The sequence below is a fragment of the Gavialis gangeticus genome, unplaced genomic scaffold, assembly GCF_001723915.1.
Source record: "Gavialis gangeticus isolate Ggan-Ray unplaced genomic scaffold, GavGan_comp1, whole genome shotgun sequence".
NCBI lineage: Eukaryota > Metazoa > Chordata > Crocodylia > Gavialidae > Gavialis > Gavialis gangeticus.
Window position 1 is genome coordinate 14,300,510 of NW_017729028.1, and position 13,973 is coordinate 14,314,482.

Genomic DNA, 13,973 nt, shown 5'->3' on the forward strand with positions numbered 1-13,973 from the left:
TTGGCCCTGGGCCCCATGGCTGCATACCTGCCAGACCCAGACAGGGACCACACAGCTACCTGGGCTGTGTTATGGGCACTGTAGCAGAGCCACCTGCACCTCTGGGCCAGCTACCAGTAGGCCGTGCCTGCACAGTTGGCTTTCATGCAGTATTGTTGTTAAGTCTTCTGGTGCCCCCACTCTGCCATCTAGGAGCTAGCACCCAAGGATGTGCTCATTGTAGTGGCCCACTCTGAACTGTTGAAACATGTCCTCCTGGCCGCAAATGGCTACCTCATCTGTCTTTCAGCTGGGTCACCAGTGCTGGCCCTGGGCAGGCTCCTCTGCCCAGGTCCCACCACTTTCCTCACCAGCAGGGATCTTGGTGTTCCCTGTTTAAAAACAGCAAATTCTCTGATAAATAACCCAAATTGTCTCATTAAAATACCCAAAATCCATGTTCTTCTGAGATTAAAACGAAAAGCCCCTATATAGAGAGATCAGTTGGGCAATGTTTTATTGATATATTTACAGTTTTAAATGTGGGTGGATGTAGGGGTGAGTGTGGGGTTTGTGAGGGTGGGGTTTGTGGAGCTGTGTGGGGTTTGAGGGTGTGTATGTGGGTGGAGGGTCATGGGGTTCATGGATGTGGTTCAGAGGGGACCAGCAGGCACTGGGGAAGTCCCTGTTCCCCCCAGCACTGCCAGGGGTGACCAGGAATAATGGTCACAAGCTGGCAGAGGGGAGATTTAGGCTAGATATCAGGAAGCTCTACTTCACGATCAGGGCGGCTAGGATCTGGAACCAACTTCCAAGAGAAGTGGTGCTGGCTCCTACCCTGGGGGTCTTTAAGAGGAGGCTAGATGTACACCTTGGTGGGGTCGTTTCACCCCAGTACTCTTTCCTGCCATGGCAGAGGCCAGACTAGATGATCTACTCAGGTCCCTTCTGACCCTAGAAACTATGAAACTATGATGTGGGTTCTGTGGGTAGATTTTGTGAGGGCTCGTGGGCATGGGGTTTGTAAGTTGGTATGTAGGGGGCGTGGGGTTTTGGGGGGGTGTGGGTTTGGGGGGGTTTTCAGGGTTCATGGGGGGCTGGGAGGGCCTGCCACATGGCCACCCCCCACCCATGGGGTGAAGGAGCAGCCAGCAGTGGGTCCTTGGGGCTCTCACAGCCTGCTATAAACAGAGCTTCCTGGTGGTACACTGCATTGTCTGAGACCTGGTGGCTACATATGGTGCAAAGAGCTGGCCTGGCCCTCTGGCACAGACTTTTGAGCAGGACTGGAACAGCTCCTGCTGCCACCAAGGTCTCCTGGCACTGCACACAGGGCCAGGCTGGCTCCTGCCTCCATGTAGCAGGCACATGGAGACAGGAGCTGACTCAGCCGGATGGTGCACGGCTCCCACATACAGTGCTGGGAGCCCCGGGTGGCAGCAGGAGCTGGCCTGGTTCTGCCTGTAGGTGCGCAGCAGTGGGCTGGGCCAGCTGCATGCACCAGGTGTAATCCCTGGTGCCCCACGTAACTGAGGGGCTCTGCCTGCAGTGGGCCACAAGCACTCTGAGAGCCCACTGCTGTCTGCTGCCACCGGGGGTGGCAGGGACTGTGTGCTGTGGGGGCAGAGGAGGGGACCCACCCCTCCCAAACAGTCCCCCCCACCTCACAGTCCTCCACCCACACACAGTCCCGTCACCCACACAGTCCCTCCAGCCCCATGTCCCTGCTTACCAGGGACAGAGCCTGGCTCCCAGGGAGCTCCGAGATACTGCTGCCAGTTTTGCCCCACTTCTATTTTCTCCAGTACACTGAGGCAGTGTGCTGGAGCAGCAGGAGCATGCAACAGGTATAGAAACACTTTGGCTGGGTGCTAGAGTGTTTCTTTGGAGGACACAGCCTCCAGTGCTTCAGGGTACATTCCAGGAGCACGCCTTGTGCCACTTTTTTCCAGTGGTTTTTTTTTTTTTATACTGTGATTTCTCAAACTGCTTTGAGATGCTGCAACAGGCATGTACTCGCTTGTCTGGATGCAGCCAGAGAAGGTTAATGCATTGGGACCAGAGTGTGTGCCAGCTTTTTCAGTTAGTTATGAATGTAGGAGGGAATGAGGTACCATCTTATTACTCCGCATCCTACTCAGGAGAGATGGAAAAACAAGCTCCATGAAAGTGCTGTATCCCCACTTTGCACAGCTGGGTGGGAGAGAGTGTAGCACTGCTGCCTTATTAACTATTATGTGCTGTGTTGGGGATAGACCCAGCACATTTATTCCCTCCCTGGGGATACAGGGAGGCAGATCCCTCCTGGGCTGCTCAAGGGATAATGCAACATTATGCTCCCCTTGCCCAGAATAGATCCTTAACTCACAATCTAGCCTTTAATTAACAAACCAGAGCTACTGTAAGGAATAATGGGCCTGATTCTCATTTTACTTGCCTTCACATTTTGTAATGCAATTTCAATCTGTTAGATTCAGTGCAGTTACTCCTGATTTACAGCAGATAAAAATGCAGTCAAGCCAAATCCATTTTTTTCCCCTAAAAATAAATGTGATTGAGCATTAGACATCTTGAATAAAAGAGGATCTTTAAGTGTATACTTTTGGTGTACAGGCCATAAACTAGGGGATTAGTAAATCATTCCAAGATTTTTCATAGGCTAGCATTACTCTTGTTCATTCAAATTTGGAAAATACCACTAGCAAGCTGAAAAATGTGTTCTGACATCTCGTTTTTCCACTGATGTTCAAATTAAGTGACTATTAGGTGTACAGGCATGTTATAAATTGTTGGATAACACTGGTTGTCAATAAGATATATGTCTTTTGTTCAGGAAAACATCAATAGAATATAGTCTTCTGTCCCTTTAGTCCTTTTAAATTTTAGTATTTGTAAAAATGAGACTTTCCAGCTCATTAAACTGCAGCTTACAGGGCACTATACCAAACTAGTTAATCTCTATAAATGGTTACTCTCTTTGAGCTGTGTCATAGGCATTTATAGCATCAATGTCAAACTCTGAACTAGACTTTGGAATGCAACCCTGTTGCAAGGTTTTGATCCAGAAATACTACTACAGTTGCAGAAAATCAGAGGGTGTGCTGAGAGGCCCAAAAGAAGGGATGAAATCATACACCTGTGATGTATTCATAGTATATGGTCAGTTTTTTTATTCATCTAATAATTATTTTTATAGTGTGCTTTCTGCTTTCAAAGCGGCTGATGAACACTAAATAGTCATGAAATGATTTGAAGTTGATCTTAAAGACCAACAAAAATATGTGGAGTTTTATTTTATTAAACATTTTGCACTTACCTAGTGTAGCCCAGGTGTACATGAGTTTGTACTTCACTCTCCAATTAAGGAAATTATTGGCAGGGCAGTGTGCTGTGGAGGGACACAATAGCCCAGTGGCTGCCTCCATCCCCTAGAGAGTCAGGTCCAGTCCATCAATTACTTAACTATATACAGGTTTATTATTACAACAAAACCATTAAAGGATAAGGATATAGATTACACACACACACAGAGAGATATACACACAGATATACACATACCCAGTTATCTTTTAAAATACAGATGAACAATAGAACAAACCAGACCAAAGAATATTCATTGGGCAACCTTATAACTTTATTCATATACAAACTATTACTTCAAATTATTCACATAAACTAAGGCACAGTCCACAAATACAATCAGCAGTCCTTAGACTACCTGGGTTCCCTCCAGGGCAGGGGCCCCACTCCCAAGTTACCACTACAGGAAAAGAGGTGGGGGGAAAGAAAAAGGAGAGGAAGACCCAAAGACTCGTAAGCTCCACTGCTATCACCCAGGAGCAGCCCACGTGGTGCCCCTTCACAACCCTCTGGGGGTCCTTCCCCTGTGGGGACCTTCTCTCCAGGGTAACTTATTACTCCACAGTCCCAGAGGGTTGCCTCTTGTTCTCCAGGTCAAGCTCTGTTCCCCACCGGGTTTTCCTGCTGCCTGACTCTGCTGCCGCCATCTTGGCTTAGGGCCACATGCAATGCTGTGTGTAGTGGGTGCTTCACCTTCTGCTAGGGGTTGGAGGCCTGGACAGCCTTGTGCAGCACCAGGGTTCAGTCTGTTCCCAGACCCACTGAGCAGCATCGTCTGCACTGAGCTGATGCCCCATGTCAGCAGTTGTAGACCCGAGCCACCTCAAGCAGCGTCCAGGGTCTCTCACCTTCCATACAGCACCTCCTGCACTGAGGTCCCAGCCTCGTTCTGCGGATTGAAGACCTGAGCCACCCCATGGGCTCCAAAGATCCTACTCCATGCACCAGCCTGTGCACCGTATCTCTGGCCACATGCCAGAGGTTGCAGACCCGAGCTGCCTCACGCAGCTTCTAGGGTCTGGACACCATGCTGCACACCAAGAGCCTAACTGCTGAAGCTGTGCCATGCTCCCCACTGATAGAAGTTTTCAAGGGCTCTTCCTGGGCTACTGCTGAGCCCTGCTGAGCTGCTCTCCTCAGCTCTTCTAAGCCCTGCTCTTGTGTCTTCTCAGTCCCCAGTGCATCTGCCCTTGTGCTGAGCACGCAGCTCCTTTTATATGCTCCAGGGCTCCGCCCCTGAAGTCTTCCAGACCTGACAGCTTGCAGTGTTCAATCAGGTCCAGGGGAGCTATTCTCCCCCTCCCCTCAGGAAAGGGACATGATGTTATTTCTCTTGCTGCCTCCTGATTGGTGGATGGGCACCGCTAATCAAAAAGCAGGATCTCAAGCCTGGGATTCAACCCAAGCTCTGAAAGATAAGCCAGGCTCCCCTCGGTTCTGGGGCTGCACATTCTGGCAGCAGCTCACACAGGCAGGCTCCACTTAGGACAAAAAAAAAAAAACAGCTCTTTTTTCTTTTTTTCCTGTGGAGCCTGCCAGCCTCTCCAGCCTGAGCTGCTGGCAGGCCCTGGGCTGCAGGGGCCCCCAGACCTTCCCTCCATGGCAGCAGCAGACCCTGGATGGCACTCACCTCCTAGCAACCCACACAGGTAGCCCTGGGGGGTACTGCCACCATGGAGGGAAGGACCAGGGCCCACCATAGCTCAGGAGACACTCAGCCCACCAGCAGCTCACCCCTGCAGCTGTGGGAGAGGTAGGCAGGCTCTTCAAGGGAAAAAAAAAAAGGATCTGGCCCCTTACCATAACAGTGACAGAAGCCCCTAAATTGAAACGGTGAGTCGCAATTATAAACCCACAGTTTCAATTTATGGGGCTAAGCCCCATCATGTGTACAAGTGGCTGTGGGTTTTATGATCCAGGTTGAGCAAAGCAACAACTCAGGTTCCCAATCTCCTGTGTTCTAGTGGACTGTTACCACTAGGCTACTTGAAAGACCCCCATGTGCTCCCATGCTTTAAAAAAAACATGAGTAAATTGTCTGTACCCAAAGGGACCATGCAGGCACTCAAGTCCAGGAATGGGTTTGAGGTTGTAAATCCGAGTGACAGATGAGTGCTTAAGTCTGAGAGAAAAGGAAGATGTCAGGCATCCCCATTTTTTAGCCACACACTTGGCTCATGTGGTGTTCATCTGGGCCCAGAGAGATTTATTTAATTTTTGGCAAGGCCATGCAAAGGTTCAGTTTCAGGCCTCTGCTTTTTGTTAGACAACCATAGTAAACATGGCCACAGTGTAGGGGTTCCTGGCCAGCTTAGTTTCTTATGTAATTGCATGGTTTGCATTGTCCCAGTGCCTCCTCCGATTATCCCCAGGTTACAAATGGCAGATGGAGGTTTGGAAACATTAAGGTGAAAAGAATCCACTAATTTTGGTGCCTATTGTTTTGCAGCTCCCCAAACTGAGTATATATTCAGCAATTCTGTTATTCGGGGTCTTGGTTCTCAAGCCAGACACTCAGAAAATGATGCACACAATTAGTGATAACCAGTAAAAAGTCTGGTTGAGGTGACTTGCCTTGCATCATGCAGAACTCTTTGGCCAAAGCAGGGACAGAATTAATTTATCAAAGGCCACATTCAACTGTTTTAGGCATGATACTATCCTAAGGATAACAACCCATTTTGTGTTGCTTTCAGCTTTTGTTTTGGTTCTGTACAGCAGTGAAAGCAAAACCTTTTTTTAGAGGTGCACCAATACATCAGTCCAATATTGGATCAGCACCGATATAAAGAAAATTGACTATATCAGAAATTGGCCTGATGTGACCAATAATTTGGCCGATAAATACCCATGCATGCACACAGGTACAGCAGAGCACATAGATGACGTGGAGAGCAGCCCAGCATCTTGGAGAGCTGTGTCCAGCTGGTAAGTCTGTTGTGGTGGAAGGGGAGGAAGAGGAAAAAGAGGAGGGGGGAAGGGGAGCAAATCAAAACCCCCTGTGGTGAGGAAGGGAGAGAGCTGGGGCTGGGGTAGGCACTGCCCAGCCAGGGCAGGACGGGGCATGGGATGAAGCCGCAGCTCTCCAGAGGATATGGGGGCAGGGGGATGCAGCTCCCTGGAGGGCATGGCGGGGGGCTTGAGCCCTTGGATCAGTGAGGGATGGGGCAGGCTTAGGCCGAGGGCCATGCCGGGCTCTTCCCAGTAGGGAGGGTGCTGGGGTGGTATGGGCTACACTCAGGGTGGGTGGTGGCAGCACTGAGAAGTGGGCTATGGGAGGGATGCAGCCATCCCAATTTTACCATAGCCCCCCTCCCAGTGCTGCTGCTGCCCACCCCAAGCACAGTGCGGCCCATCCCTCCCCCCCATCCAGGAAAAGTCCAGCATGACCCACCCCACTGCACGCTGTGCAGATCTGGGGGCACACACCTCCCCCCCCATGCTCTCCCAGGATGCATACAGTGGCAGAAACCGCACCCCCTCTGTGTGCCCCCCCCAGATGAGCCATGGGTCTCTCCTGCGTCCCACCCCACCCCAGCTGGGCAGTGCCTGCCCCTTTCCCTCCCTCACCGTGGCAGGGGGTTGATATGCCTCCCCATGCCCCTTCCCTCCCCCTTACCCTTCCACCACAACAGACTTACCACCTGGACACAGCTGTATTGGAAATTGGATCAGTATTGACCGATACACCCCTTTAAACATCGGCTATCTCTATCGATGCCCAAAATCTCTATCAGTGCACCCCTACCTTTTTTACATTTTCATGAAATGAACACTAAAAGCAGCTGCCTGCAGATCAAAAAGCTCAGTTTTTTTGATTGACCTCTCCCCCTCCCTGTCTGGTTGGAAGTCACCAGAGAGCTCTGGACTTCAGACGCATAGTTCAAGGAAATTAAATGTTATTAACTGTGTTCCAGCTAACTCTAATCCTTTCCCTTCCTGCAGTCCCTTCCTCATTTACTACACACCATCTAATTTCAGTAACTAATGAAGCAGGAGTCCTAGAGACAAGTCTCGTTCACTGCACAACCCTGATTCATCCCCAGAGTAGTTCTGTCCAGCACACTGAATAAGGCAGGGGAGATGGGGACCTGTAGAAACATTATGCGATCATGTACTTAAAGATTGCATGATACAGATACACAAGAGAGGGAAATTAGAGTTGCACATGTAAGCTTCTTTCTGGTATTTCCTAACTTTTGAGTGCTTTGCTTTAAAACCTGAGCAGTGTTCTAAGGAATGCTGAAGAGAAAAGGTCTGTCCAATCAGACAGTAACTTCATTCTAACAAGTTTGTTTCCTAGGACTTGATCTTTACAACTTTTATTGGGTGACACACTGTATATGTTGACAAGTATGTTTGCATTGAAATGTGTTTCAATCAGTGCTATTGCTGTTGGACTCAGCAGAGACAGGATCTCTAAAATGCTTTTCCCTGTGCAATCTTAAGCTCTGTGATTGACTAAAATAACTTTGGTCTTTCTAAAACTCCTCTGAATGGTAGCTGCTGTTCCTCACAAGCTGGGAAGCTTAGCTTACCAGAGTAACCATAGTAGTATGAGGAATTAGAGGTGACCCCTTCATTCATTACTGCCAAAGAAGGGAGATAAATGATAAGCTATGTTGTGAATGGCTAACTTACTGATTATTCATTACTGCATACAGATGCAGGATCAAGTGAAATGGTATCAGCACGATGCTTTGTATACAGCTGTTTTTTTTTTCCCCTTTGTTTTAATTTTAACAACAACAGTTCTCTCATCTCGGTTCTTCTCTTAGAGATTAATGATCAATAGGGTGTAATAATCCTTGGCTGCCTTTCAAGCCACCAGTTCTTTTCTGCCAGCCATTCCTCCTTGAGAAATACTCTATGATTCAGCTATCATTACTTAACTGAAACAGCTCAGTTTCTCTGTTTTAAATACAACTGTGTTTTTAATTAATAAAACTAAAATTGCCTTCCTTCCTCTCTGAACTCTGGGTGTTTGGTTCTTGTTTTCAATTTTGATTTAGAAAAAAGCTTTAAAAGCAGTTTTACTCTCTTTTTGATTGTCTTGTGCCTTCTGACCCTTAACATTGAGTTCATTTAGCAGTGTCAGCTTGCAGACCACCTATGTCAGCTGAGAGCTGTCAAGCTGCATGGCACTGAAGCTGTCAGCTAAAAGGGTAACAGAGTCAATGGGAGAGGTAAAATGAGAGGTTAGATTGAATGTCCTGGACCTAACATTTTTCAGGCTCTGACAGGTAAATGGAGACAGCAGTACAAAGTCTCAGTGGATGTAGATAAAAAAGGCATAATAAGAATCAATCCAAACCTTAGTTCAGAACATAAATTAAACTGAAAACTTTTCTTGTGTGAATGCATGACTGTGTACTATAACGCAGACAGACATGACACTTAGACCAATGTAAATCTCGAGCATCCGAACATCCAGGCCAATTTAGAAAGGTTTAAATCTGAAGAACTGTTTTTAAAATATATCTGGATAATCAAGTATTATTTTGAACCAGTTCTCCATGAACCATTTCAGTGTTATGTATGGACACAAAGCTTTCCATGTATAATATCTGTTTGGTCCCAGGCATCCCTCAGTCCTCAACCCCAACCACCACACAGCAAACTAGATATTCTAGTATGTAACACCAACCTCTATGGCCTGCACTTAACTGCAGTGACCCTGGCTGTGGGCTCTGGGGCAGCTCTCCACTGCATCTAAGGAGCTGGTCAATTTTCCTCCACTGGTGGCAGCTGGCCAGGGTTCGGTGCAACCCAGGCTTATTTGGGATGGGAAGTGGCCATATGAGGTGGGTGGTTCCTGGACCCCACTTCTGTGTGCCTGGGGACTGGTGGCTCAGAGATGCTGCCCAAGCACTCCACTGCCATCACTGGAGGAAACTTACCAGCTCTTTAAAAGCCAAAGATTCTTTCTCCCTGAGCTCCCAACCCACCAGGGACACTGAAGTAGGGCTGAGGCCCCCAACCCTCCCGCCCCCCTGGATCTGGCCACCGTTCCACTCCGAAATCAGCCTGGGATGCATTGAACTGTAGTCAGTTTCCAAGAACTGAAGCAAACTGATGAGTGGTTTGGGGAAAAGTGACCTTGAGAAGCTGCAGCTGCTCTGAAGCAGCTAGTTCTTGGAAACCTAAAAGCAGGGACCCAGACAGCCACTCTACCCTACACACACACCTGGGCACCCCCAGCCATGGTACCACCACAGAGACTTCAGTGAAGTGAAGGAATAGTTCTTTACTGAACTCAATGGGCACATCTACACATGCTATTAGCATGGAGCAATAACCTCTGGCACATATCATGCTAGAGTTCGTTGCTCCCAGGTGTGCCGTTTACATGTGTGACCAGGACAGCAGCACATTGAGATGGGCTGGAGCAGCCCTGGCTGGCAAGGTGCCAAGGTGGACCAGCCTGCCAGGCCAGGGCTGCAGTGACTTGGCTCAATATACTGTGGAGGGGCTGGCTGGGGCATGATGGTGCTCCAGTATGGGGCTAACTGGGAGGCAGCCCCCACACTGAAGCACCCTCATGCTCCAGTCAACTTCATCAGCAGGGATCCTGGTTTTCACTGACAAAAAAAGTATCACATTTCCTAAATATATAGATATTTAGTGGTGTTTCAATCATGGAAAAATGTGGATTTGGGGTTATGTTTTGAAAATTTGGAACTGTTTTTGTCGGAGAAAACCAGGATCCCTGCTCATCAGCATCTACACATGTGTTGCTGTGGAGTAAAGAACACCAACTCAGGATAGTATTTGTATTTAAAAGTGGAGTTAATTAGTTTCCTGTGTTCTAATAGCCACACATGTAGACATTGAGACTTTACTGCAGAATTAATTAGGCAGCTCCACAATAAACATCTTGTGTAGATGCATCCAGTATTAGTGAGAAGGAGGAACAGAAACCTACAATTAGGCTAGGTCAGGGGGACAATTATTTTGGCTCAAGGGCCACTTAACAAGTTTTGAGGACTTGTTGAAGGTCACATCCATCTCTCTCTCTCTCTTCCTCTTCATCTCTTACTCTCCCCCTCCTTCCCTCTCTCCACTACTGGCCAGAGCTATAGTTCATCAGGAGCCCTGAAGCTCAGCTTTGGACCCAGATGGGGACTTCCATCACAGTAGGCAGGGACCAATGTTAATTGTGGACACAGCCAGCAGGTTCTGGAGCCCCAACACAGAACCTGTTGGCAATGTCACAACTGATGCTGCCACGTGCCCAACACTATGAAAGTGCCACCTGCCCAACACTACAAAAGCTCCTATCTGGGTCCACAGCTGACACTGCCAGCAGGTTTCAGGTCAGGGATCCAGGTGGGAGCATCCATTACTCTGGGAGGATGGCGGCGTCAGCTATGGTTGCTGCCAGGAGGTTCTGTGTTGGGGCTCCTGAGCCTGCCCTGCTGGTGGCATCCACAGCTGCTGCTACCTGTTGTGGCAGAAGCACCACTCAGGTCCACAGCTGATGCCAGTTTATCAAGGGCTGTTGCCACTTGATGGAAGCAGTCCTGTCTGCCTGCTTGCCTGGTACCATGTAGCCAGATCCAATAAGCCACCAGCAGGTCAAATCCAATGAGTTGGAAGCCATCCACCTGCTGGCCAGATCAAATCTGTTGTTGGGCTGGATGTGGCCTACAAGCCATATTTTGCTTACCCCTGGACTAGGTACACACTACCACCCCCTGGTGGCCATTCACTAACACTGCAATGAACTTTGTATCATACCATGAAGTCAAGTGTCAAGTAATGACACCAAATAGCCATGCCATAAGAAGTAAAACCAATAAAACTACACTTTATTTGTAGCAATAACCCAGAAATTGCTGAGAAGTAATCCATACCTTTGGGGAGTACACGTATAAAGAGACTGAATCATGGATAGTCAAGTAGACCTTTATTACTTCAAAATACCATGGGTGCTGTTTCTTACACTTGAGCAAGAGTCCAAATGTGCTGCTGATAGAAAAGGTTACTCGACATACATCCCAAGTACATTCTGAATGGCAAGGTCATGTTGCTAAAAGGTATTTTTCTCTGTTTATCGCATCTCTTAGTGTGTTGAAATTTTGAGCATTGACACATATTTATTTCTATATAAACAGGCAAGTTTTGTGTATTCTAGTTCTGCCACCCTTGTTCACACTGAGTGCAACCCTACTCCATAAGAAATCTTTGAGAGAACTCATTGCAAAAGATGTTACTTATTATGAGTAATGATAGCACAAACTCATCCACTATGCTTAGAGAATATGCCACTGGAAGGAGATAGACATATTATCAAAATTAAAACAAAATACTTCATAAGGAAAATGAAGCTATCAGTGCAATTTTGAATTTGAACTGCATTAACTTAAAATTAGGTATTCTTTTTCATATCTATAATTTTAATGAAATTACCTAATTTAAAATTCAGAGTTGACCTGTGCAGTACATGATGTTCTGAGTCTAAATTATTGGAAACTACACTCTGTAATGAAGTAAATTATGTGAAGTTAATTTCCAATTAGTTTAAGTTAAATAGCAGTCGAAGAGTGGAAAATACTTCATTGGGGTAGTGTGATAGTATGAAAATAGAATAGCATGTGCAGTCAGAATAGTACCAAAAACAACTGAGGAAGCAAGTTTCAACATGTCTCATGGCTGGGTTTTCTCTGATAAAAACAACAACCCCAATTTTTGGATTAAAAAATGTAACCCAAAATCCACATTTTTCCATGATTAAAATGAAACACCACTATAATATCTTTATCTATCTATATCTATCGACATCTCTATAGTTCTATATAGATCTACAGATATATATATATAGGGAGAGAGAGAGAGAGAGAGAAGGGCTGTGCAAATCTTTGGGTGCTGATTCGATTTGGAGGATATTAGGCCCGATTTGGCAGCTGAATCTCTAAATCCAAATCGAATCACAAGACCAATAAAAAGCTTCAAATTGATTTGAAGTTCTCCATTGATTTGGAAAAGATTTGGAGAGCTTTGGAGAGATTCAGAGACTTGGGCAGTCTCTGCTTGCCACCACAGGGAGCTGGACTCGGACTCCATGCTGGTAAGTAGCGGGTGGGGTGAAGGTTGAAGGTGGGGGGAGGGGATCATGGGGAGACCCCCCCAGGCCCCATCCCCTGCCTGCTCCCCCAGCACCCCTGAGTTCCCCCTGACCCCTGCCTGTTCTCTGAGCCCTGTCAATGGCTGCCCTGCCCAGGCCTAGCTCCTGGTTCTTTAAAAAAATTTTTTAAAGGACCCACTTCCCCACACTGTGTGGGAGGCTCTGCCACAAGCTCCCACCCCCTGCCCGTCCTCCCAGCCCTCCCAATGGCTACCCCACCCAGCACCAGCATCCTGGATCTTTAATTAAAAAAAAAACATCACACCCACCAGCTGCTACAGTAGCTAATGGGTCTTCTGGGGGCTTCTGGCAGAGCCCCCCACACAGCACAGGGCATTGGGGAGCAGCGGGGATAAACACCCCTCCCCCTGCCTGGCAGCAGCCAGTGAGTGCGGGGCTTTTTTTTTTTTAAGCGCCGGGACGCTGGGATGGGGCAGGGCAGCCATTGATGGGGCTGGGAGAGAGGGCATGGGATGGGGCCTGTTTGATTTGGAGATTCAGCCGATTCGGCAGCGGCCCTATACACAGGCTCTTTCCTGCCTAGACAGGGAGTCGGACTTGGCAATCTGTTGCAGTCCCTTCCGACCCTAGCATCTATGAATCTTGAAACTTCTAGAATTCTTGACCATTGGCAGAAATACTTAGCGATTGGCCAAGTTGTTTTAAAATCGTATAATTAAATAAAATACAAATAATTTGCAAAAATCAGGCTTTTAATTCTATAGATGCAGTATTAAAATTTTCAATCCAAAATTGAAAATTGTTATCTTGTACAAAGAAGAAGTAAATAATTGGCTCATGATAAACAGAATTAACTGGACATTTATATTATTAAATTTGGAAAACACAATTGATTTCAGTGTATCTAGTTCATTTGAAACCTAACCACTGGGATAAATGCTGAACATAAATACTTTCTTTGGCCATGCACTTAGGGCTACAAATCACTGGTTTTGAAAAGGACAACTTTAGTCATCAGAACTCCTTGTATGGGGAAAATATCACAACCAAAGTTTCCTTTTACTTTCTAATGGCTATTACCATTGTCACAAAAAAATGATATGGAAATCATTATACCCTGATCAATGAACATACCACTTATCAACTAATAGTCCAATAGGTCTAGTACATGTTTGTTAGAAAGGAAGTATACAAAATAAATTCTCTTTCATAATCAGTGTGTTTCCAGAAGCTGAAGCAGACTAACATTGAATTGAATGCTCCTGAGGTTAATAAAAATTACTGTGCCTTGTGTTCTGACAAAACTGCCTCCTAACCACTATTTAAAAAAAGTTATATTGAAGTAAAAATGGAGCAAGTCAATTCTTCAAATTAATTGGATTTGCAAGAAAATTTCATAAATTAAGCAACTGTAAATTATTCTTATCTTTTCAGAGCATTTAAGCAACAGATTGCAATTTATCAGGAAAACAGGAACTTTGTAGAAGACACATCAAATGCAGGTGTAACAGGGGGAAAGCTTAGGGCCAGTTCTCATGCCAGCCCG

At 46.7% G+C, this 13,973-nt stretch overlaps 1 long non-coding RNA gene across 1 annotated transcript; it reads left to right on the forward strand.

The window, feature by feature from the left end:
• Nucleotides 1-21: 21 nt before the first annotated feature.
• LOC109300101 lies at nt 22-10,842 on the forward strand. The gene is made up of 3 exons (XR_002098117.1): nt 22-149; nt 1,794-1,796; nt 10,749-10,842. It is a non-coding gene; the product is annotated as an uncharacterized LOC109300101 (long non-coding RNA).
• Nucleotides 10,843-13,973: the final 3,131 nt, after the last annotated feature.